The 27439-nt window shown below is 39.4% G+C and overlaps 1 pseudogene; it reads left to right on the top strand.

Annotated features, from left to right (window-relative positions):
- Window positions 1-331: 331 nt before the first annotated feature.
- On the top strand, window positions 332-26393 carry LOC143646062 (TAR DNA-binding protein 43-like; annotated as a pseudogene).
- Window positions 26394-27439: the final 1046 nt, after the last annotated feature.

Genomic DNA, 27439 nt, shown 5'->3' with positions numbered 1-27439 from the left:
TGTGAAATAGGGGCTGAACTTCATTTTTTTTACGAGCAGATATCCAGTTTTCCCCACACAATTATTGAAGAGACAGTTCTTTAGCCAATTAATGTACTTGGCACCCTTATCAAAAATGAGTCGGCCATGGGCAACGGTGGCTCAGTGGCAGAGTTCTCGCCTGCCATGCTGGAGACCCGGGTTTGGTTCCTAGTGCCTGCCCATGTCAAAAAAAAAAAAAAAAGAGTTGGCCGTAGGAGAGAAACCATAGCTAGGCTGCTCTCGGACCCCTTGCTGTTTTGGTCTCCCCATCAGGCTTCCTAGCAGCTGCCTAGTGAAAAATCAAGAAAAGATGTCTAAAGATATTCAGGTAACCGAAGGTGAGAATGATGAGCCTATTGAAAACCCATCAGAAGATGATGGGACAGTGCTGCTGTCCACAGTTATGGCCCAGTCTCTAGGGAGCATGTGGTCTGCGCTACAGGAATCCAGTGTCTCAATGTATCAGAGATGCCCCACTAAAAGAAGGAATTCTGCTTCGATGAGGGAGGCGAGCGCCTGGTTTGCATTGGAGTGTCACACGCTTTTATACGCTGTGCGCGAAGGCACTTGGATCTTCGCTCGGATTGCCAGTGATTTGGGGTTTAGGAAATATTGCTCAATTCTTGTCTACGGCGCTACCCCCAAATCGGCTTCGTCCAGGATGGGAGGGTTTGCCGTGTGCTCCGTCAGTGCTGTTTCGCTGATCCGAGGTTTTGTGGTGGTTAAGTAACAACCAACAATAAGTAAGAATTCCCACTTAGGGAGTGCTGGCTAGCTAAACCTTACAGTTCCTCTGAGGCCTCACTATTCCCTGAGACATGACAGTATTGGAATTGGGCCAATTAATACCCTACAGTGGCCCCTCAGTATTCACGTGAAAGGAAGAGTCACAAATCTCTTACTTCAGATAAGAAGCTAGAATTGATTAAACTGACTAGGAAAGGCATGTAAAAAGCCAAGATAGGCTGAGAACTAGGCCTCTTGTGTCTAACAGTTACCCAAGTTGGGAATGCAAAGGAAAAGATCTTGAAGGAAACATGCGAAAAATAGGAGAGCAGGACAGCCTTATTGTTGATATGAAGAAAGTTTTAGTGATCTTGATAGAAGATCAAACCAGCCATAAAAAGCATTTAAGCCAAAATCTGATACAGAGCAAAGCCCTACCTCTCTTCAGTTCATGAAGGCTGAGAGAGGTAAGGAAGCTGTAGAAGAAGAGTTTGAAGCTGGCAAGAGGCTGGTTTATTTGGTTTAAAGAAAGAAGTCTCCATAACATTAAGGTGCAAGGTGAAACAGAAAATGCTGCATGTGGACTTCCGGAGAAGATGGCGGCTTAGTAAGACGCGCGGGTCTTAGTTCCTCCTCCAGAACAGCAACTAAAGAAACAGAAACAATACGAAACAGCCCCCGGAGCCACGACAGAGACCAAAAACACAGCGTACCCCATTCTGGAACGGCTGAACGGGCAGGGAGAATCCGCTGCGGTGAGATACCCGAGGGGCGCGCGTTTTCCCGGCCGGGCGGCTGGCGACTGGGGTCTCCTCCACGCACGTGGCTCCCCGGTCTGACTGGGAACGTTGGATAGCGGGGCCCTCCCGCCACGCTTGGCGTCTCGGGCCAGCTGGGCAATTTGGACCGGCACTCCCGCAAGCCACAGCGGCCGGCGACCCCCCCTCCATGCACGGTTTCCCGGGCCGACTGCGAGATTCGGATTGGCAAATTAAAGGAGCCACAACATCTTTTACTGGTGGGACCCGCAGACAGACAAGCGCCACGAGCGCCACCTACTGGGCAGGAAAAGAAAAACAGAGCCCAGAGATTTCACAGAAAAACCTTTCAACCAGCCGGGTCCCACACCCAGGGAAATCTGATCAAATGGCCATACACCAGCAGAAAATAATGGATGACGCTCGGAAAATTGAAGATATGGCCCAGTCAAAGGAACAAACAAATAGTTCAAATGAGATACAGGAGCTGAGACAACTAATGCTGAATATACGAACAGAAATGGAAAAACTCTTCAAAAACCAAATCAATAAATTGAGGGAGGACATGAAGAAGACATGGGCTGAACAAAAAGAAGAAATAGAAAATCTGAAAAAACAAATCACAGAACTTATGGGAGTGAAGGACAAAGAAGAAAAAATGGAAAAAACAATGGATACCTACAATGGTAGATCTAAAGAGACAGAAGCTACAATTAGTGAACTGGAGGATGGAACATCTGAATTCCAAAAAGAAACAGAAACTATCCGGAAAAGAATGGAAAAACTTGAGCAGGGGATCAGGGAACTGAATGACAATATGAAGTGCACAAATATACGTGTTGTGGGTGTCCCAGAAGGAGAAGAGAAGAGAAAAGGAGGAGAAAAACTAATGGAAGTAATTATCACTGAAAATTTCCCAACTCTTATGAAAGACCTAAATTTACAGATCCAAGAAGTGCAGCGCACCCCAAAGAGAATAGACCCAAATAGGCGTTCTCCAAGACACTTACTAGTTAGAATGTCAGAGGTCAAAGAGAAAGAGAGGATCTTGAAAGCAGCAAGAGAAAAACAATCTGTCACATACAAGGGAAACCCAATAAGACTATGTGTAGATTTCTCAGCAGAAACCATGGAAGCTAGAAGACAGTGGGATGATATATTTAAATTACTAAAAGAGAAAAACTGCCAACCAAGACTTCTATATCCAGCAAAATTGTCCTTCAAAAATGAAGGAGAAATTAAAACATTTATAGACAAAAAGTCACTGAGAGAATTTGTGACCAAGAGACCAGCTCTGCAAGAAATACTAAAGGGAGCACTAGAGTCAGATACGAAAAGACAGAAGAGAGAGGTATGGAGAAGAGTGTAGAAAGAAGGAAAATCAGATATGATATATATATAATACAAAAGCCAAAATGGTAGAGGAAAATATTATCCAAACAGTAATAACACTAAAAGTTAATGGACTGAATTTCCCAATCAAAAGACATAGAATGGCAGAATAGATTACAACCCAGCAATACCACTGCTAGGTATCTACTCAAAGGACTTAAGGACAAAGACACAGACGGACATTTGCACACCAGTGTTTATAGCAGCATTATCTACAATTGCAAAGAGATGGAAACAGCCAAAATGTCCATCAACAGACGAGTGGCTAAACAAACTGTGGCGTGTACCTACGATGGAATATTATGCAGTTTTAAGACAGACTAAACTTATGAAGCATGTAATAACATGGATGGACCTAGAGAACATTATGCTGAGTGAGTCTAGCCAAAAACTAAAGGACAAATACTGTATGGTCCCACTGATGTGAACCGACATTCGAGAATCAGCTTGGAATATATCATTGGTAACAGAGACCAGCAGGAGTTAGAAACAGGGTAAGATAATGGGTAATTGGAGCTGAAGGGATACAGACTGTGCAACAGGACTAGAAACAAAAACTCAAAAATGGACAGCACAATAATACCTAAGTGTAATGTAACTATGTTGGAACACTGAATGAAGCTGCACCTGAACTATAGTTTTTTGTTTGTTTGTTTGTTTGTTTGTATCTTTTGTTTTTGTTTTTTTTCTTTTTCCTTTATATATATATATATATTTTTATTAGTATTATTATTTTAATTCTCTTCTCTATATTAATATTCTATATCTTTTTCTGCTGTTTTGCTAGTTCTTTTCCTAAATCGATGCAAATGTACTAAGAAATGATGATCATACATCTATGTGATGATACTAAGAATTACTGAGTGCATGTGTAGAATGGAATGATTTCTAAATGTTGTGTTAATTTCTTTTCTTTTTTTTGATTAATAAAAAAAAATAAAAAAAAAAACAGAAAAAAAAAAAAAAAAAGAAGGAATTCTGCACACACTTGCACTCGCTCGGCTGGGGAAGTCTGGTGTACGTTGCCAACTATCCCAAAGATAACAAAAGAAAAATGGGTAAAACTGATGCTTCATCAGCAGTGAAAGTGAAAAGAGCAGTCCGGAAACATCTGATTTAATAGTGTTGGGCCTTCCATGGAAAACAACTGAACAAGATCTAAAAGAATATTTTAGTACCTTAGAAGAAGTTCTTATGGTGAGGGTTAAGAAAGATTAGAACTGGTCATTCAAAAGGGTTTGGCTGTTTGTTTTATGGAATATAAAACTCAGGTGAAAATAATGTCACAGTGACATATGATAGATGGACGGCGGTGTGACTGTAAACTTCCTAATTCTAAGCAGAGCCCAGATGAGCCTTTGAGAAGCAGGAAAGTGTTCGTTGGGTATTATACAGAGGACATGACTGCTGATGCGTTACAGCAGCTCATTTGCCAGGATGGAGAAGTGGTAGATGTCCTCATCCCCCAACCATTCAGGGCTTTGCCTTTGTGACATGTGAGATGATGAGGCTGCCCAACTCTCTTTGTGGAGAGGACCTGATCATTGAAGGAATCAGTGTACGTATATCCAGTGCTGAACTGAAGTACATTAGCAATAGACAGAAAAACATGGAAGATTTGGTGGTCATCCAGATGGCTTTGGGAATCAGGGTAGATTTGGTAAAAATAGAGGGGTTGGAGTTGGGTTGGGCAACAATCAAGGTTGTAATATGGGCAGAGGGATGAACTTTGGTGCTTTCCGCATTAATTCAGCAAGGATGGCTGCAGCCCAGGCAGCACTGCAGAGCAGCTGGGGTGAGATGGAGATGTCAGTCAGTCAGCAGAACCAGCCGGCCCGTCAGGTAATAACCAAAGCCAAGGTAACATACAGAGGGAGTTAAATCAGTCCTTTGGTTCTAGAAATAACTCTTATAGTGGCTCTAATCCTGGTGCAGCATTGGTTGGGGGTCAACACCAAATGCAGGGTCAGGTAGTGGTTTTCATGGATGCTTTGGCCCAAGCATAGGTTCCAAATCTTGTGGCTGGGGAATACAGACAGTGTGTTGTGGCTGATTGGTATAGACTGGTGGGAATTCAAATTTTTCTAAACACAGGGTACGTACAGTATAAAATAATATGTACTAACATTGTTCAAAATTGGTTTGCTCAGTGTGGAGTATATACAGCAGCATTTTTGACATTTTTCTTTAAAAAAAGTAAGAGCTAAAGTAATTTTGTAAGTTTTGTTACATGAAGGGTTGAAATATTGAGTGGTTGAAAGTGAACTGCTGTTTGCCTGTTTGGTAAACCAATACACAATTGATATCAAAAGGTTTCTTCTGTAATTTTTTTTTTTCTTCTGTCATATTTTCATCTCTGAATTTTTCAAGTGAATTCTTTGCATGTTCCAAATGCAAAACATTGATTAGAACTACATTATTTTCTCCTTGTTTTAATTTGAACACCACCAATATGGATTTTTTCCCTAGGAAAATCTCCTTGACTCAATCATGCTGTTGAAACATTTGGTCCTTTTGTTTTTGCTTTTTAACATGTCTCCCCTCATATACAAAAATACAATATAAAGCCTTCATTTAACTCTGCTGTTCATCTCATTTAAATGTTTATGGAAGAAGCACTTTACTGAAAGCAGTGCTGTAAATACTCTGCCTTCGGAATACTTCCGTCTACATGCTTTCCCATTCAAGAATCCGTCATCACACTGCAACAGGCTGCGTCTTTGACTGTAGGTGTTCTATTGTCATCTGCCACTCTTTATTTCATAGAGTCATATCAACAGCAAGGCTGTTATATGGAACCAGAAGTCTGTTTGAACTTTTGAAAACTTGTGTGGGATTGATGGTGGTCGAGGCATGAAAGGCTAGTGTGAGCAAGAAAAAGGAGAGAGTGCGGGCAGAGACTTGGTGGTGCATAGTGGATATTTTTTAACCTAGTGAGTTATGTCTCTCAACTCTGTGGTCTTGGTGGGAGACCGTGCAGAAAGCAATGACAGCATATAAGTATGAATATTTTTGCATTCAAAGGACAGCCACATCTGTTGGAAAACTTTAAATGAGATTTTTTCTTAGGTAACCCCCATTAGTTGAATGTGTTAAGCAAAATGATACTTGTATGTCCCATATCCCTTCATCAACTGCCATGAATGCTGTGTGGTCTGTGCTGTCTTCTGTTACTGACATGTAAATGTAGAAAGTGAACTGAGCTGATAGATTGAGAACATGGACTGAGCCTGTGGTGTCCTTTGCAGGAGGACTTGGAAGCAGAGTTCACCACTGAGTTCAGGATGTCTCAGAGATGGGTGGAAGTTCTAATGTCTGTTAGATACCCACAAGAATGCTGTTTGCTGCAGATCTGTCTCCTGTGCTACGATACTTTTCATAAGAGTTGTCAATTCTTTTTTAAATTCTTAAATAAAACTGGTTTTAAAAAATCATTTGGCCATATTTCTGAATTTTCCATTTTATTCCATTGGTATATACTTCTACCTTTATGCTAGTACCACGCTGTTTTGATTTTGTGACTTTGTAGTAAGTTTTGAAATCAGGAAGCATGATTTCTATCTTCTTTTGCAATATTGATTCAGCCATTGGAGGCCCCTTGCAATTCCATATACATTTGAGGACTGGCTTTTCCATTTATGGAAAAGAAGAGCTCAAGGAATTTTGAAAGGTATTGTGTAAGATCTATAGATTACTTTGGGTAGTATTGACATCTTAATAATATTAAATCTTCCTATCCAGGAACATGGGAGGTCTTGCCATTTTATCTCAGACTTCTTTAATTTCTTCTTTTGTAGCTTTCAGTATACAAGTCATTCACTTCCTTGGTTAAATTTATTTCTCATTATTTTATTATTTTAGGAGCTATTGTGAGTGGATTTTTAAAATTTCAGTTTCAGAGTATTCTTTGCTGATCTGTAGAAACAAAGCTGAGTATTAATATTGTAGTCTGCAGCATTGCTGATTTTTTTTTTATTAGCTGTAATAATTTTTTTGTGGATCCTTTGGGATTTTCTATATTAAGAATCATGTATCTGTGGATGGAGGTAGTTTTACTTCTTTCTTTCTAATTTGGATGTCTCTTTTTTTTTTTTTTTGCCTGATTGTTCTGGCAAATACAGTACAATGTTGAAGAGCAGTGGTGAAAGTGGGCATCCTCGTCTTGTTCCTGCTCTTAAGAGAAAAGCTGTCAGTCTTTGCCTTCTAGCATGTTGAGAAAGTTTCCTTCTAATCCTAGTTGCCTGAGTGTTTTTCTCAAAAAAAAAGAAAAAAAAGGGTGCTGGACTTTGCCCAATGCCTTTTCTAAATCAATTTAGATGATCATGTGGGTTTCTTCCTTCGTTCTATTAATGTGGGGTAATCACCTTTGCACTCCCGGTATAAGTCTCACTTGGTATATAACCCTTATAATTTGCTGTTGGAGTCAATTTATGAGAATTTTATCGAGGATTTTTGCATCTATATTCTTGAGGTAAATTGGCCTGTAGTTTTCCTTTCTTGTGATGTCTATCTAGCTTTGGTTTTAGGGTCATATTGGCCTCATAGAATGAGTTAGGAAGTGTTCCCTTCTCCTCAATTTTTTGGAAAAGTTTGGTAGAATTCGTCAATGAAGCCATCTGGCCCTAGATAACTCTTTTTGGGGGAAGTTTTTGACCACTGACTCAATCTCCTTACTTGTTATAGGTCTGTTGAAATCTTCTATTTCTTCTCAAGTCAGTTGAGGTATTTGTGTGTTTCTAGGAATTTGTTAATTTCCTCAAGATTATCTAAGTTTTTGACATAAGATTCTTCATAGTATTCCCTTTTAGTTCTTTTATTTCTGCAAGATCAGTAGTAAAATCCCCACTTTCATTTTAGATTTTAGTTCATTGCATCTTCTTTTTGTTTCTTTGTCAGTTTAGCTAAAAGTTTGTCAATTTATTGATTTTTCTAAGAACCGACTTTTGGTTTCACTGATTCTCTTGATTATTTTTCTATTTTCACTAATCTACAGTCTAATCTTTATTGTTTCTTTCCTTCTACTAACTTTAAATTTAGTTTGCTCTTCTTTTTCTAGCTCTTCCAGATGTGATCTTAGGTTGTTGATTTGAGATCTTTCTTCTATTATTTTTTGGGGTTTTTTATTCTGTTTTAATATAATAATTTAGAGCTATAAATTTCCCTGTAAGTACTGCCTTAACTGCATCCCATAAGTTTTGATATGTTGTCTTTTTATTATCATTCGTATTTCCTAACTTCTCTTGTTTTTCTTCTTTGATAGATTAATTGCTGAAGAATGTATTGTTTAATTTTCACATTTGTGAATTTTCAAATTTTTCTTCTGTTATTAATTTATGACTTATTCCATTGTGGTTGGACAAGATGCTTTGTATGATTTTAATCTTCTGAAACTTATTGACTTGTTTTGTGGCTTGACATGTGGTCCATCCTGAGGAATGACCCATAAGCACTTGAGAAGAACATATATTATGCTATCATGTTGTGGGGTGTTCTGTATATGAATGTTAGGTCTAATTTTCTTATGACTTGTTCATTCTGTTTCCTTACTGATCTTCTGTTTAGGTATTCTATCCATGAATGAAAGTGGTATATTGAAACCTCCAAATATTATTGTAGAACAGTCCATTTCTCCTTTCTGCTTTGTCAGTGTTTTCTTTGTGATTAGATACACATATGTTTATAATTGTTATATCTTCTTGATGGATTGACCTTCTTATTGATATAATAATATTATATATTTTGTCTCGTCATAGAATAGTGAAAAGAAAAATAACATGCTGTTGGTCAAAACCATTAAATTGTGGGGTGCATTATTATACACAGGAATAGCTAACTGATACAGTTGAATTTACAAAGCTGAAAGATCTCAAGTCACTGAAATACCCGTGCTGGGGCAATGCTGCAAAGAAACAATACAGTAACATAATACGGCAGAGGTCTTGTTGGAAAGATCCTTTCGCACCCCGTTTTCTAGTACAAGATCCAACCATGTCTAGAGAGTGATTGCGGATCTCATACTCCCTTCCAAATAGATGAAAGGCTTTTTGTCAGAGAACAACTAGTCTACTATTAAGTAAATGCTTATGATTATGCAAAAGAATAAATAATTTCAAGGGAGGTCTTTCTACATAAAATCCAGAAATCGTTTGCCTAGGAAAATGCATGCTAAAACCAGTTAATTTTTTTCCTTTGCTTTTACAACACATTATGTTTTTCTTCCGAATTTCCTGAGTCACAAAACATATTAATTGTGGCAGGTTGAATTTCAATTAAAGGAGGAAGGCAAGGTTCATTTGCCTAAGACCAAATGCTTCTTCAATAACAAACTCACCTTCTTGCTGCAAGAAGGGGACAAATTATTACCGCAGCTGTCATTTTTATTCAGATACAAATGGCTCTAGACCAGAAAATCATATTAGCTCAAAACATGATATGGAAGTTGATGTTAATACCAGGAAGTATTCCTATCAAAATTCAGATTATAGGGGAAAAAATATCTTAAGCCTCTTGACTTATCCCTCTTGATGGGATGACTTAGTATATTTTAGTTTTACAAAATAGCAGATTAATCAAGTTCTTGGAATAAAATTATAACCTGCTTTTTATGATGCTTATGAGGAAGGCAAACAATAGTCAAACCATCAGCATCATTGGTGTAAAGTTATATAACTCATTAAAATCACCAACAATATACTGCAGCAGTATGGGGCTTGGTAATGCCAATCCTTTTCGAGAGAAAGCATCTCACAGGAAAAAGAATACAGATGGTATCTTGAGGCCCCTTCACAGCAGGTCACTTGGCATCCGTTACTCTCTTTGAAATGCTATCAACATGACATCCTCTCAGCTTTTCCTTCCTCTCCATTTCTCAAATTTCTTGGCCTGTTCCCCTTGTTGATTTTAATCACTTGGCCCCTTCTAATTCCTCCTTTTCTTGAATCTTACTTGTTTCCTTTCTGCCATACCTGATAGACAAAGAACATAACTGCTACTCACATGACCCCCTGCCTTTCTCTAGGGTAGGCACAAAGAAAGAATTCTCTCTCTGGCAGGGTCGGGTTACGCAGCAATTTCCCATGGCCTTCTTTTCTCAAAGATACAGCTCACTCACTGTCTCTTTCCAAACATCCAATCCGTGATAAAAGAGAGCGAGTACATTTGTTTACTGCTAAGATGGACTGAGTGTAGCCTTAATCTTAAGTATATGTCTCCTTCACACATCTCTCTAGAGTAGTAGGTAGGCATAGCTTCTAACATATATAAGGGGAAGCTAAATTAAAATCAGCTATTACTGAGTGTCTACCACTAAACCTCATGTGGGAGATACAGAGATCAACATAAAACCCCCAAGGAGAAAACATTGCAGAAATTATAAAGCAAAGAATAATAATCAGCTGTTTGATGGAAAAACCTGGCAAACATGACCTAAACACCACTACTTGGAAAGAGCTTTTGTTTCCTCATTTGCTATGAACCCTATTTTTCTTAAAAAATTGAAAGGGTTATATGTGCAATTTCCTAATTTTAAAATACTGTTTTTTTCCCATGGAAAACATTGTATGGCTCTACAAAATACATCCAGTGCCAGGATTTAGGGATTGGGCCTCCCATCGGTATTCTCCATGTAACGGATGTTTTTAGCAGGCCTTTGCTTCTTGCATTCTCAGAGATTTCCTCAGCCCAGGGAACACGTCAAGCCTGCCCGGGCTCTCCTTCTTAGACCTCCTTTTAGTAAATGGTTCTCAAAGTGTGGTACCTAGACCAGAGGCATCATCACCTGAGAACTTGCTACAAGTGCAGAGTCTTGGGTCTCACCCTACACCTACTGATTCAGACACTCTGGGGGTGAAGCCCAGCCATCTGTGTTTTGACAAGTACTTTAGGTGACTCTGATACACTCTAGAAAACCACTACTCTTCATATACAGGAAAAGAGTGGTTGGGAGGCATGGATAGATTGCCTTTTGAAACTGGAGAAATCCCCTTCTTTGAGCACTGCAAGACAAGTCACAGGCTCCCATTTTCAATGCCTCGGAATCACAAAGACCCAGACTGTGTGATACAGACAAAAGGAATGGTTCACACTGGTGCTCAGCCCTCACTGTTCTGAGAACCATGTGGAGAACTTTAAAAAATACTGATGCCAGGGTCCCACCCCCTGAAATTCTGATTTAAATGGTCTGGGGGACAGCCTGGGCTTCAGGACCTTCAAATGCTTTGCAAGGTGCTTCTAATTTGCAGCAGCCATAGGACTTCACTTAGGTCTTAAAACCAGGGGAAAAAAGAATCTGGTAACTGTAGATGCCTCTGGATGAAAGCACTGAGGAATCTGAAGATTGAGAGAGAGATTTACTTTTATATCTACTCTTTATAATGGATGTTCAGGGAACTTTCTCCTGGTGTTCCTTCCTTGATCTTCCAGCAAATTCACATTCCAGTTACTTCCTACAGAACATTGTACTCAGAAATTAACATAAATCATTGCTTTTCAGGACTTGTCTTTGGGAAATTTATTTTCTAATATGAAAAAAAAATTAAGGAACGAAGAGAGCGAGAAAGAAATATGAATAGAATGTAAACAATATAGGGAGAGGAGGGGGTATATTCGAAGGGAAAGAAACAGCTTGTGTGGGGGGGGGGGACAAGGGTAGTTCAGTGCATGGACACTTCCTAAAAACAAAACAAATAAGCAAACACACAAACAAAAATTCAACAAAATGGTGCTGCAATAACAGGATACTCTCATGGAAAAAGAATGAAACGTGACCCCCACCATACAACATTAAAAAAAAACCAGCTTGGGCAAAGATTTGGAGGTGAATCCTTCAAGGGTTATTTACAGATAAGGAGATAAACTTAGACAGGTAGAAAGGGAGTCTGACTGTCAACAGCCTTGAAGAAGTAGATGAGGAGTATGGACTGAACCTCCAAACCAGCACTTCCAAAATGTAGCCCACAAAGGTCTACGCCGATGAAACACGACACATACACACACGCAAGTATTTGTGGAAGTACAAGTTTTGGGAAACACTGCACATTATGGCATGTTAACATATTAAAGCTATGAACCATCTTGCAGGGGGAAAAAAAACACTTCAAACTTTGTCAATCTAGCATTTCCTTTGCCATTCATTGATCACAGAATCTGTCTTTTTTTTTTTATTTAATATCTATTAATTTCCCATGGAACTAAAGTTTTACAATACACTTTGGGAAAAGATACTTCGAGCCAAAAAATAAAACAGATTCAAAAGTGGAAAGGGACACAAAAGCCGAATTTTAGTAAGGTAAATTGGGCAGAAATATACAGCGATGTCAGAGAAGGAGCCTGGAAGCAGACCGGCTCAGAAGCTACTTTAGCAATCAAGGTCGGAGGTGACAAAGGCTTTGCACTTGGGAGGGAATGGGGTAAAGGGGGAAGGAATATTTTATGTAAGAGTGTTTACATCAATGGATTTTAAATAGGAAAAGGAGGTAGAAAACCCTAAAGTTTGGAATTTGGTAGGTGAAAGAATAAATTAGCCACTGATAGAAAAAAATTGGAAAGAAATGTTGGCTCCAATGCAAAAATACAGTATTTCAGGATTTGATATGTTGGGTTTGGCATCATGGAAGGCAGATGTCTATGAGAAATATCTAGCAATTTTGAAATTAAACATGTGTGTGATATATCAAACTTAATGATCAATTTGCAAATCAAATTGATTTTTTGAAATTGAACACTTGTGGGTGATATATCAAAATTATCAATCAATTAGAAATAAAATTTAACCTTGTGACTTAGTATCCAATTCAGCACAGATTGGTTACTAAGTCACAAAGTTAAAACCTTCCCTCTTCCTCATTTCCCTACACCAAGCCAATCCCTTCTCTTTCTATGAGGCTTATTTTTGAGGGGCATGCTTCCTCGGTCAGCTTCAGGTCCTCTTGATAAGCATGACAAATAAGTATAGAATTATATCCATTCCTGAGCACAGCTCTATGCTCTATGGCGGTAACCAAGTGTGCTGGTTTGAAAGGATATATGCCCCCTAGAAAAGCCATACTTTTTGTATGGGTTTTAATCTAAATCCCATTTCGTAAAGGCAGAATAATCCCTATTCAACACTGTATGTAATTAAATCATCTCCTGGAGATGTAACCCAATCGAGAGTGGTTATTAAACTGGATTAGGGGATATGTGTCTCCACCCATTTGGGTGGGTCTTGATTAGCTTCTGGAGTCCTATAAAAGTGAAACATTTGGGAGAATGAAGGAGATTCAGAAAGGGCAGAGCAGAATGACATAACCAAGAGAAGCAGAACCCACCAGCCAGTGACCTTTGGAGATGAAGAAGGAAAACACCTTTCTGAAACAGGAAACCAGGAGAGAAAGCTAGAAGATGATACCTTGCTCGCCATGTGCCCTTCCAGCCAAGAGAAACCCTAACTGTGTTTGCCATGTGCCTTCTTGCTTGAGAGAGAAACTCTGAACTTCATCGGCCTTCTTGAACCAAGGTATCTTTCCCTGGATGCCTGTGACTGGACATTTCTATAGACTTCCTTTAATTGGGACATTATCTAGACCTTAGAACTGTAAACTAGCAACTTATTAACTTCCCCTTTTTAAAAGCCATTCTGTTTCTGGTTATTGCATTCCAGCAGCTAGCAAACTAGAACAGCAAGCAACACCAGCAGGAATTTTAGGGAAGTAAGGTCTGGAAGAAGCTCTTAGATGTGCAGAGAATTAACTTTGGAAGTTCAACACATTTATGTAGCACAAGTCAACAGTGGATAGAAACTTGATAACTTCACAGTTACACGCCATAGTACATGGTGCACTCTACTACCGAGCCTTAATATTATGTAATCTCAAAGCCCAAGATAATCAGACACTGGTAAATTTTAAGCAAATTTCATAAACTAAAAAATGATTGCAATCTTCTGGGTGCTCATACCCATGAAAATAGGTTTGAGCACTGTCATTTCAGCAAGATGCCTATTGTGCGCTTAGGCTTGAAATGATCCAATTTCTCTTCTCTGTTCCTTCACCCTGAACCTCTGGAGTCACACAGTCCCACGTTTGAATCTCAATTGTAACTCCTATCAGCTGTAAGATTCTGAGCAAGTCACTTAACTGCTTTGAGCCTTGGTTTTCACATCTATAAAAATGGGACAAAAATACCTCATTCATTTCATGAATCATGCATTCACTCATTCAACATATATTTTTGAGCTCCTACTATGTAGCTATATGTTGCATACTCTCATGGTGGTGAAAAAAAAACAGGCATGGTTCATGTACTCAGGGAGCTTAAGTCTTACTGGATTGTTAGTAGATAATATGTGCAAATTCCAAGGCACAGTGCTTCATGCATAGAAGGCACTCAGTAAATGCTAGTTTCCTTCCTTCCTATAAACCAAGGGACACAAACTCAGGTGCCTATAACATAAATGAGTGCAGCAGCTGGGGGGAGCGGGGAATCTTTGGCAATCTGGAGAACTCAGGTCCCTACTAAAGAGCAGCCATCTAATCAAACATCAGCCAATTATTTCCAGGAGGGGCTGCGGGTCTTGTTTTCTTAGATCTTCCAGTTCTTAAAGAGAAGCAGAAAACCTGGAAGGGAAATATCCCAATTTTTAAAGGTTAGCAACTAATTCCAAACTCTGTGTGGACCAAATAAAATACATCTGACAGAGAGGCTGCCAGTTTGCAACCTCTGTTTAAAACTATCTAAGGCAGGGCACTTAGATAACTCAGTTTTAAATACCCACTGACTTCTCTCAGTTAACATCCTTATTTCACCTCCAGTTCCATCAGTTCAATCAACATAACTCTCTTCATTCTCAGAGAAATCACCAGAGGAAAGGAAAATCTCATTGTCATCAGCTTGCATCAAATAAAGGAAGATAAGGGCTAGAGAGAAAGAAACAATGAAAATGCAGTTAACAGAGCAGTGAGGCACAAGCAGTTTGGGAAACAAATTGCGCTGATTGGATTTAAAGGTAGCCACAGGAAGAGACAATCACAAATATACCAGGAACATTCAGTTAGCACTTTCAGGTGACATTTTCCCAGTATGAGCTTCACTATTATCATGCTTCCATTGTATTCTTTCCAGTTCAATCTATTTTGTTTATAGATTTAATACCTGGCACCATTACTCTAAATAGCTCATATTTTGCCTTTTTCTTCTCTCCCCTCTCCTGCTTTAGATGGAAAGCCAAATAATAAACAATGCAGGTATAAAGAATATATATATATATATGGATATTTGTATTGCTTCAGTTTGGGGCCCCAAATGAAGCCAGCCTCATCCCTTCCAGAAAAGTCTAAACATTGTTAACTCTGATATTCATTCACTTTGCTTCATAAAATCGAGTAATTATAATACTGTGCTAGAGACTCACATTTTCCCCCTTAGCATGTTCCTTTTATTCTTCCGCGTAAGAGTAACTGAGCCTCCCTGGGAATCAGAGATGACCCTGATAGAGCTGAGTCATCCAGAAGTCCATCGCCTGCTCTGGGAAGGCCAAGAGCCAATAGTCTTCTTACCTGTTGAGAAGGTGTTAGGACAACGAAACTGGGACCCAGCTACATTCCTGGATGTGCATGGGACACAAGAGCCCTGTAGAAGGGAAACTAAACTCTACCCACAATTGGTATATACAATCCTGGGCAATGGACTGGGGAGTTCCAAAAAACAAAAGGGGGGGGGGGGTACTGTTGAAAAGAGACAAAAGGAGCTCTCAGAGAAAATCATCATGAATTCAGTCTGGCAGGATGGGCTAGCTAGAACAACATGGTGAGGTGATTGAAAGGAAAAGAGGTTCTTAGAACAATAATGGCTGTGCCTGATGATCCCCCAACCTAGCATGATGGTGTTCCCTGCCCTCCAACTTCAAGTGTTCTTTTGCTCTGGGAAAGAGAAGGCTAAAGCATAAAAAAGATAATTGTGTCATTAAGGCTCAAGAGCTCTGCTGTAGAAATCTCTTCTAAAATAACTATTTATAAGAAGAAAAGTGCTTCCCAGCTATTCATGGATGTGGAAGAACTCTAGAGATTGGATTCCGGGGGAGAGTTGTTGGTATTAGTCCAGAGGAGGACAGAAGCAATGCAAACTGCTGCCAAGGGCAATGTGGGTATGAGCATCAAGAGGAGGTTGGCAGTCAGCTTGATGAACAAGTGATGGGCAGCTCGAAAGTCAATGGTCCAAAGAAGGTTGGCAGTGACATAAATAAAAGTGACCAGAACATAATCCCTATACGCAAAAAGAGAAAAAGACAGCCGACACAGTGGATTTCAAACAAAAAGGACAGCTCTGATTATAGGTGAGAACCCTTCTCCCCTTTCTTTCCTCTCCATCCCCCCATTCCTTGAAAGAAGGTGTCATGGTCAGGTTCATGTGTCAACTTGGCCAGGTGGTGGTACCTGTTTGTCTGGCTGGGCAAGTGCTGGCCTGTCTGGTGCAATGAGGACATTTCATACAATTAAATCATGATCACGTCAGCTGCATTCACAGCTGATTCCATTTTGTAGTCAGCCAAGGGGAGTGTCTTCTGCAATGAGTGATGCTCGATCTAATCACTGGAAGCCTTTTAAGAAAGATTCAGAAGAGACAAGCTGTCTTCCTGCTTCGGCTGGTGAGCCTCTCCTCTGGAGTTCGTCCAGACCCTCCATCGGAATCGTCAGCTTCATAGCCTGCCCTGTGGATTTTGGACTCTGCATTCCCACGGTCACATGGGACACTTTTATAAATTTTATATTTGCAAATGTTCCCTGTTGATTCTGTTTCTCTAGAGAACCCTAAGTAATACAGAAGGCTTCTAGGAAAAAGACTAGGTTTTCTGATGATCATGAATTGAAGTATGGCTGTAAATGTCACATTCTTTTTCAACAGTGGATAAGGGAAAGAAAGGGGAGAAGGGTTCTCACCTATAATCAGAGCTGTCCTTTTTGTTTGAAATCCACTGTGTCAGCTGTCTTTTTCTCTTTTTGCGTATAGGGATTATGTTCTGGTCACTTTTATTTATGTCACTGCCAACCTTCTTTGGACCATTGACTTTCGAGCTGCCCATCACTTGTTCATCAAGCTGACTGCCAACCTCCTCTTGATGCTCATACCCACATTGCCCTTGGGCTACCTGTGCTCTCCTACCATCCTACAAAGGATGCTCATGGAATACTCTTATCCCAAACTATTTGAGAATCTAGGCGCAGACTTCATGGATACTTGCTAACAATAGTAGCTTGTGCTGGAGTGTAAAAGCCAAGTAGAAAAGTTAAAATGAATATTTTGATTACACTTTATGAGAATGAAAATCGCTTTCATGGGAATGTGTTTCATGAGTTTGGTGGTACAGTATGTCTATGGTAGCAAATACCCTATAAACTGCCAAATGTGGTTGAAACTCTTCAGCACTTATATAACTTGTCCTCTTTGGCATTTGACATTGTTGACAATTCCTTCCTTGAAATTCTTTCCTCTTTTGACTTCATTTTTCCTCTGAAACTCTCTGGTTACTTTTTTTTTTTTTTTTTTAACCATTTTAGCCATTTTTAATGCAATTTTATTGAAATATAATCACATGCCATTATAATCAATGATTCACAGCAACAGCATACAGTTGTACATTCATCACCAATCAATTTTTGAACATTTTCATTACTCAAAAAAATAAAAATAAAAAAGAATATCTGACAGAAATCCCAGGATGAGCCAGGACCCAGCATCAAAGGACTGAGAAAACCATCTTGACCAGAATCAAGAATCAAGGCTATCCGATTGCAGTTCAACAGTTTCAGGTATCTCCTTCATGATAGTCTAACGCACCAAAAGCTACAAAGGTATATCTATACAATGCATAAGAATAAGAATAACCTCCAGAATAAGCTCTAGACTCTATTTGAAATCTTTCAGCCACTGAAGCTTTGTTTCCTTTCTCTTCCCCCTTTCGGTCAAGAAGGCTTTCTCAATCCCATGAAGCGAGGTCCCGGCTCATCCCTGTGAGTCACATCACACATTGCCAGGGAAACGTACACCCCTGGGAATCATGTCGCCTATAGTGAGGAGGGCAGTGAGTTTACCTGCAGAGTTGGCTTGGAGAGAGAGGCCACATCTGAGCAACAAAAGAGATTCTCCGGAAGTGACTCTTAGATTAATTATAAGTAGGCTTAGCTACTCCTTCACAGGAATAAGTTTCATCAGGTCAAGCCCCAAGATTAAGGGTGTTGCTTTTTAAATTTGTAATCCCCAATGCTTGTGAGAATATCAGGAATTTCCCAGGTTCTGGTCACTTTTGAAAGGTCATGGCCAACCTGCTGCATGTGAAGAGGCAATAAGAAGAGAAAATATGGGAGTGTGTGCCTATGGCATGGCAAGGGATTATCTTAAATTGTAGTAGTTGGACGTTTGAGGGCTCCTGGTCCCCTTCTCCAGCCTGAGGAGCAGTGCATTGTGGATCAGACTTAAGAGGAGCAGCACTGACCCCTCATCTTTGGTCAAAACTTCATGAGGAACAGAAGAAACTCCAGAGTTTACGTACTCACTTTTATTCTTACTTCCTGAGCCTGCTGCACTGCTTGTTTCCAGGTTTTGTAGTCAGCTGAAATGAAAGCAACCTTGAACTTGTCCAACTGGTCATTCTTGCGAGACTTTGAACCTGGACTAGTTCATCATAGGATAGCCTAGCTCCCCACTTCTACTCAATTATCTCAGTGGCCTCCTCTTCCTCCTCTTACCCCTGAACTACCTGCTATTCCACAGACCTCCCTCCAAGGTCCTTATCTCTCTGTAAACTCTCCAGGCAATCTTAAAAACCACCCTAGTTTTAAAAATCATCCATATACTGATGATTTCCACTCTACTGGCCATACCTGAGCTCCAGATGCATGTAACACAGCTTAGAACATGTCCCACAAGCCCCTCAAACTCTACATATCCAAAATTGAATTAGTCATCTCTTCCCACAATCTATTTCCTCCTCTTACATTTCCTTTCCTGGTTAATTGTACTTTCCTTAAGTTAGCTAACCAAGCCAAAAATGCAAAAACCTATCAGAGTTGGTTCTGAATGCCTTTAAATGGATATGTGAAGGTACTATGAAGATATGAATGAACCATGTTGGCTCTCTTAAAAGATCAATTTTATAATTGACTTGAAAGTGTGATGTGTGTTTATAATTTCCTTGGACTATATGAAAGGAAAAGGAATACATTTTCCTTCTCCATCCACAGTGCCATGACTTTGATTCTTACTGGCATTGTCTTTTGCCCAAACCACTGCAATAACCTCTTATTCAATATCCCTTATTCATATTCTTCTAATCACTACTGTCAAAGTGATCTTATTTGTTTAAATATATTTAAATGTTTTCTTTTCTTATTACAGAAGTAATATGTTTATTGTAGACATTTCAGAAAATGTCTTAAAAGTTCAAAAAGTCAATCACTGTTAGCACTGTATTATAATTTTTTATAGTTAACTTTTATGATTAGAAATACATCTTTAGATGAAAAAGATTGTATTTTGCATAGTCTTACATGCCCTATAATTTAAAATTAATGTTGTGAACAATTTTCTATGTCAATAAGCCACAGTATTTTACCAGATGAAATACCATAACTTGTTTAACCAATCCTCTATAACCAGGACCTTTACGTTTCCTGCTGTACTTTCAAATATATAAAAAAAAAATGCTATAATAACCATTTTTTTGAATATACATCTTTGTACATATTCAAAATTATTTCTTTAGGAGTGGAATCGCCAGTTTAACAGGATGCACATTTTTAAGAATTTTGAGTCTGTTGGCAAACACCATTCCCCTCACCCCAAAAAGTATCAATTATACTTCCACCAGTAGAGTGATCATTTTAACGTAGAAAGCCTTGGAGAAAATCACAGATTCAAGCACAAAAGATGAGAAAAGGCTCAAAAACAAGACTGCCATAGATTTTAGGCCAGTGTGTTTTCAAGCATAGCTGTGGCCCACTAGAGTCTTCCAGAAAAGCCACAAACATATCAAAAAGTTCAGTTCTTAGCGAAAATTCCAGGCAATGCCTGAAACTTTTATTTCTACAAATAACTAAGTGCTTAATAGCTTTATTCATTAATTATTAAGAATGATTAAAATTTTATATTCACCAAAAAGTGTACAGTAATGATAATAATTGAAATCTCTGGCTATCACAGAAAGTTTGGCAATGCTGCAAATTTTCTGTTGCACATGTGACAACATAGATTGCTGGAAATACCACAATTTTCCAGAAGGAAAATTTCTGCCAGTACCTCATAATGTCTTGTTTTTCAATTACAGTCCTTCTTGTATGAATTATTTTACATGTCAAATATTGTTATTTTACTGTTTTTTATAATTGTGTTCTTGCATAAATGCTATGATTTTGCCACTTCAGTTGTCATTTCATTCCTTGCTAATTCTTTATCATCTCTAAATTCTATTCCCACAAGAGGTGGAATGGATAAGTAAGTGTATCTTGGGGTCTTTTGTCCCAATTAAGTAATCTAAGTAAAAAAAAAAAAATCCTCAAGAATTGGTAGTCTAGATGCCTTCAAAATTTTCCAACCCCAAATCCAGATCAGTTTACTAGTAACTAGGCCTAGTAAATTATTGCCTAAAAGATGATCAGATGCTTAAAGGGAGAAAAGAGGAATAGGGCAGCTAAAAGCAATTTTGAGAATAGGTCAAAGAGAGACAAAGACTCATTCTCCTCTCAACTCTCAGTTTTTAAAATGCTGGCCTTATGTGACAGAAGAATATAGGTAAAATATTAGTAGGGCTAAGTGGTCTGATTTACATATTGGCCTAATCTAAACATAAACAAGGCTGTATTGAGAATTGCATCAATACTGGTTTTTTTTTAACAATTTTTATTGTGAAATATATATACAAAAAGGAAAAAAAAGCAATAATTTTCAGAGTACATTTTAGCAAGTAGTTACAGAATAGATTTCAAGGTTTGGTATGGGTTACCATTCTACAACCTCAGGTTTTACCTTCTAGCTCCTCCAAAATACCAGAGACCAAAACAAACATCAGGATGGTGATTCGGCAGACATACTTGTCTGTTAAATCCTATCTGCTCTATTTCAACTCTACCTTCTCCTTTGCTCCTACTCCAAACCAATAGGGATCTTCTATCTTCTTCATGCTGAAAAGGGGTATCAATAATATAGTGATTATTCTTGGAAAGGCTGGCCCCTCTGAATCTCAGGACTTGTCTAACTTAGGAACCCTCTAAAGGTTATAGGAAGGTAAACTTAGTGCATGAAACTTTTGTAGAGTCTCAGAGCTCTTTAGGGTTCTTTAGGGTTAACAGGAATGGTGTTGGTTGGAGTTTGACAAACCATGACAATTAGCAATGTCTAGCTAAAGCTTGCATAAGAGTAGCCTCCATAATAGCCTCTAGACTCCATTTGAACTCTCTTAGCCACTGATATTTATTTTGTTACATTTCTTTTCCCGCTTTTAATCCAGAAGGCATTGTCCATCCTACAGTGCCTGGGCCAAACTCATCCCTGAGGGCCATGTCCTACGTTGTCAGGGAGACCTTCATGCCTGAATGTCATGTCCCATGTAGGCAGGAGGGTAATAATTTTCCTTGTTGAGTTGGGTTTAGAGAAAGCGAGGCTACAACTGAGCAATAAAAGAGGTTTCCTGGAAGCAATTCTTACTCATAATTATAATAGTCTTAGATTTTCTATTACAGAAATAAGTTTTGTAAGGGCAAACCTCAAAATCAAGGGCTTGGCCTATTGACTTGGGAGTGCCTAATACTTGAGAGAGTACCAGGGGGTTCCCAGATGGGAAAATTTAATAATTCCATATTTTTTATCCAGTGCCACAAGGGACTCTACCAATAGTTTTTAATTATCAGCCTACCAGAGACCAGACTGTATCTGGGTATTACATTAGGCCATACAGAATTACAAGGCCCCATTCCTGTTCTGGGTTTCATGTGTTTAGGTTGTTTAAATGAGCTATCCAGGCAGGTTGATTTAGATTGTGTGTTACAGTAAATTAGGTTCTAGACACAATAAACCTCTCTACCTTTGATCGCATACAATAGATGAAACTCTAGAATATATACACGACCATCCTTTGCCCTGTATTCTTACATACTATTATCCTTTGCCCTGTGTTTTTTATTTACCTTAGTCCTAACCAGATTGGCTTCATTTTTATCTCTAATTAAAGCCTGATCTCTTTTGTAGTAACTTCAGCAGTTGTTGCATGTGGCAACGCTGACTTTCAGAGCTGCAGAACTCCATCTCTAGATATTAGGTGTCACAGAGGTACCCAATGTTCCAGGTAAATACCAGCTTATACATATATAGCACAGCATCTCAGAATCTAGAAATACACTTATAACTCTGGACTAAGTGTGACTGCTATAAGAGCTTACAATCTAGGCTACAGTTTTTCTATAAGTATTTTCTAAAAGAGACCATACCATATTTGTTCTTTTGTTTCTGGCTTATTTTGCACAACACAATGCCCCTGAAGTTCTTTTCCTTCGTTGCATATCTCATGATGCCCTTTCTTTTTGTAGTCACACAGTATTTCTTCATTTGTATACATCACAGTTTGCCATTCTCCTTCTCAGTCATTGTAGCCTTCAGTCCCCTCCAACTATTGGTCATTGTGGATGATGTCCAAAACAAACAATCCATGTCTTAAAGTGTCCTCACTTAGTTGTACAATCATCAGCACTCTCGATTTTAGACAGTTTTTATTGGTATTTCTTTGAAGAGACAAAGAACTAATAAACACCGCCTCACCAAATATCAAATCTAAGCCTCCCCCAATCTCATCACTCCCCTTCTCCCAATTGTTTACCCCTGACATTGCTTGGTACTGTTGATGTCTTCCTGTTAACTATAGGCCATAGCATGCAATATTAGATTTCCCCCTACACTCCTCTATTATTGACTCTGTCCCAGATCAAACCTTTGAAGTAGCTCATGTCAGAACTTATTAACAATTGTAGAGTAAATTGGTGGAATACATGACTCTACACAACCCCCTTTTAATCACTGTCACCTTAAATATGGCAATATTACCTGTTAACCCACTAGTGAGTTACCATAACTTCTATCTGTTCCCTTACATTTAAGTCCAACCTCACTGGGTAACCATCTGTAGCTTCCGGGTACCTCTAAGTCCCTTATAATATACATAGTAAGCCCTGCGCTTACCTTTACCAGAGTCATAATAGCAAAATCGGACAGTATCTATCCTTCTGTTTCTGGTTTATTTCACTCAACATTATGTCCTCCAGGTTCATCCATGTGGTCATATGCTTCAGGACCTCATTTTGTCTTACTGCTGCATAATATTCCATCATATGCAGGTACCACATTTTCTTTATCAGTTCATCTGTTGATGGGCACTTGGATTGCTTCCATCTTTTGGCAATTTTAAATAGAGCCATTATGAACATCAGTGTGCAAATGTCTGTTTATGTCACTGCTTCAGCTCTTCTGGGTATATTTTGAGTATTGGTATTTCCGGGTCATAGAACAACTCGATTTAGATCTCTGAGGAATAGGAAAACTGTCTTTCACAGTGGCTATACCATTACACATTTCCACCAGCAGTAAATGAGTGCTCCTATTTCTCCATATTCCCTCCAACACTTGTAGTTTTCTGTTTGTTTAATAGCATCCATTCTCATAAGTGTGAAGCGATATCTCATTATAATCTTGATTTGCATTTCCATTATACCTATGAAGATGAATATCACATCATGTGTTTTTAGCATTTGTATTTGCTCTTCTGAGAAATGTCTATTTGTATCCTTTGCCCATTTTTAAATGGTTTGTTTCTTCTTTTGTCGTTGAGTTGTATAACTTCTTTATGTACACAGGTTATCAAATCTCTTTATTTAATATGTGGTTTCCAAATATTTTCTCCCTCTTCTTTGAGGCATAGAAGCTTTTGATTTTGAGGAGTTCCCATTTATCTATTTTGTTGCTTATGCTTTGGGTGTAAAGGTTAAGAAGCTACCTCCTATTACTAGGTCTTGAGGGTGTTTCACTATATTTTCTTCTAGGAGTATGTCAGTTTAAAACTGTCGTATACCTCAAGAAAGCCATGCTCTTTAATCCTCATTCAATATTATTAGGTGGGATCTTTTTTCTTGTTTCCATGGAGATGTGACCCACCCAACTGTGGGTGGCAACTTTTGATTAGTTGGTTTCAATAGATATGTGTCACTACCTATTCAAGGTGGAGTTGCTTACTGGAGTCCTTTAAGAGGGAACCATTTTGGAAAAGGATTCAGTGCTGACAGAGCCTGCACATTCAGAGATCTTTGGAGATGCAAAAGGAAAACGCTCCAGGGAAGCCTTATGAAATGAGGCGAGAAAACTAGTTAGACAACACCATGTGCCTTCCCAGCTGAGAGAGATGCTGAGAAAACAAAGACCCCAGCAGGCACCAGCCACACACCTTCCCAGCTGCCAGAGGTATTCTAGATGGTATCAGCATTTCTTGAGTGAAGGTAACCTCTTGTTGGTGCCTTAATTTGGACATTTTCATGGCCTTAGAACTGTAAACTTGCAAATTAATAAATTCCCTTTTTAAAAGCCATTCCATTACTGGTAGATTGCATTCCAACAGCTTTAACAAACTAAAACAAGGAGTTTTGTGGTACTGGCTCTTATATTTAAATCTTTGATACACCTTGAATTAATTTTTGTATAAGGTGTAAGGTGGGGTCCTCTTTCGTTCTTTTGGATATTGATAACCAGCTCTCCCATGCCCATTTTTAAGTGGGTTTTTTTGTTTGTTTGTTTTGGGGGGGGGTATGCTATGTGGTGAGAGTCACATTTCATTCTTTTTCCATGTTACTATCCCATTATTGCAGGACGATTTGTTGAATCTTTGGGGGGTGGGGAGGAGTGCATGGGTCAGGAATCTAACCCAGTTTCTCCCACATGGAAAGTGAGAATTCTACCACTGAACTACCCTTGCATCTCCCCCCAAGCCCATTTATTGAAAAGACTATTCTAATCTAGTTCAGTAGACTTGGGAGCCTTGTTGGAGGTCCATTTTAGATTGGGTAGAGTTTTATAAACATCTTTGATTAGCTGTTCCAATGTCTGTGTCTCCTCTGGTGCTTTAATTTGGTCATTAGGCAGGGCTGTATCTGTCTGCATTGTGATATGCTTTGTGATCTTCTGTTTTTGTCTTTTTGTCTTTGTTGCATGTAAATATCTTGATTGATTTACTTTGGGAGTGGATTTCTTTCAGTAGTCTAAGGCCTTGTGTTTGTGGGATGGTTGTACAGCAGGGAGCAGGGTATGGGGTGGAGCGCTCAGTACGGTGAGTTGTTTCAGGGCAGGTATAGGCGCAGGTTGGGGATGTTATGCTGATGTTTGTGAATGTGGGTGCCCTGCAGCCAGGGAGGATGTAGCTGTGCAGGTGCACTGGTCTAGGGGGCGTAACCCTGGTGTGTGCCGGTCTAAGGCACAGGGCCCTTTGTGCACATACATAGAGCTGTGGCAGCAGGTTGGTGTTATGCCTTTGTGGGTTGGGGGCAGATGCACAGGTCGGCACTTTCTCAGAGCTGGGAAGTGTGGCTGAGGGTCATGCGCATGCGTGGTTCTAGGACTGCTGTTAAGTGTGGTTCCCAGAGCTGAATGGCTGAATGATGTGGTTGGGGGCCTGTGCGCATATGTAGGCCTAGGAATGCCGTAAACTGATGAGCAGAGCTTGGGGTGGGGGGGCAAGGCTGTGCAACACTATGAGCAGGGGACAGGTGTAGCCTAGGTAGAGGTTAGTGCCTGAACACTTTATGCACTAGCAACAGCCTGCAGGGAGCAGGGAGGGGGAGGTAGCACTCGGGAGGGTTGTAGGAGAGGGGGCTTGAACTGCACTTGGGGTGAGCATGTAAGGTAGGTACATGCACTGGGGGCTGGTGGGGTGGGGGTGCCTGGAACGTAGGGAATGGAAGCAGGTGACAGGTGTGGCATGAATTGCCGGTCACAGGGCTGTGCTGGTGAGGATTATGCACCCAAGGAACGTGGCCTGACTTACTTCCTAGTCCCCAGCTCCTGTCCGTGCACTCCCACGGGCTCCATGCCACTGTGCCAGGCTCCAGCTTTCTGCCTCTCAGTTCCTCGGCCTCTGCAACCAGGGTGCCCTATGAGGGGCAGAAGCCTCTCTCAGGTCAGCCTCACTCCCAAATCACCACCTCAGTCGCCCACCTGTCCCTTCTTTAACTTTTCCGTGGAGTAGGGCTAATCTTGAGCTATTATATTCGGCCATCTTCCCAGAAGTCTGTGCTTTAAAATTCATTGCTTTTTTGTATATATGCTATTTTTAACAAAAAAAAGAAAAAAGAAAAAAAGTCGATTGTGATGATAAAAAATATTTATTCCTTCTAGGTAGCCTCATATTCTGGAGAAGCTAGAAGAAAAAATCTGAGAGGATGGTATGGTAGCCCAAGACAAACTCTGGGATCTGTCCTGTAACTACTTGTTGAAGAGTGCTTTAAAACTATTGCCTTTTTCTTCCTTCATTTTGTATATATGTTATATTATACATTAAAAAAAGTTAAAAAGAAAAAAGAGAGAATGGGAACAGCCTGGGTGGGCCTTACCTAATCAGGCAAACTTTTTAAAAGAGGGCTTGGCCTTCCTAGAGATTAGAGAGATTTTTCTCTTGACCCTGAAGAAGCAACCCACAATGAGTTTTATAGCTGCAAGGAAATGAATTCTGCCAACAACCATATGAGCTTTGAAGAGGACCCTAAGCCTCAGATGAAACCACAGCCCTGGCTGCAACTTTGGTTGCAGCCTTATGAGAACCTGAGCAGGAGATCCATTTAAGCCAAACTTGGAATCCTGACCTACAGACAATGTGAGATAATAAATTTGTGTTGCTTCAAGCCATTAAAAACAAAAATAAAAAATAATAATAATAAGTAGTATCTTTCCTTGTCTTTTTTTACTTCTTTACATTTAAAGTCTATTTTATCTGATATTATTATAGCTACTCCTGTTTTCTTTTTGTTACAGCTTGCATAGAAGATCTTTTTGCATCCTTTCACTTTCAATCTATTTGTATCCTTGGGTCTAAGACGAATCTCTTGTAGGCAGCATATAGGTTTAAATCCATCCTTCCAATCTGGATGTAATTGGTGAATTTAGTAAGTGAACATTCAGGGTTATTACTGTAAAGCCAGTCCCTGAATCTATCATCTTACACTGTAAGTTATTTGTCAGATCTATATATATTATATTTCCTCTTTCTTTTTACCCTTTAAATTACCTTTACCGATACTCTCTTATTCTGTGCCCTCCTCCAGACTACACTCTCCTGTCTTTTTTTTTCAGGGGCAGAACGCCCTTTAGAATTTCTTATAGGGCCTGTCTCTTGTCGACAAATTCTCTCAGCCTTTGCCTGTCTGAAAAGATTTTAACTTCTTCCTCAATTTTGAAGGACAGCTTAGCTGGATAAAGAATTCTTGGCTGGCAGTCTTTCTCGATTAGGATCTTAAATATATCATACCACTTCCTTCTCACCTCCTTGGGGC

The sequence above is a fragment of the Tamandua tetradactyla genome, chromosome 9, assembly GCF_023851605.1.
Source record: "Tamandua tetradactyla isolate mTamTet1 chromosome 9, mTamTet1.pri, whole genome shotgun sequence".
NCBI classification, from domain to species: domain Eukaryota; kingdom Metazoa; phylum Chordata; class Mammalia; order Pilosa; family Myrmecophagidae; genus Tamandua; species Tamandua tetradactyla.
Note: the sequence above shows the minus strand (reverse complement) of the source record. Positions and strands in the feature narration are given on the sequence as shown.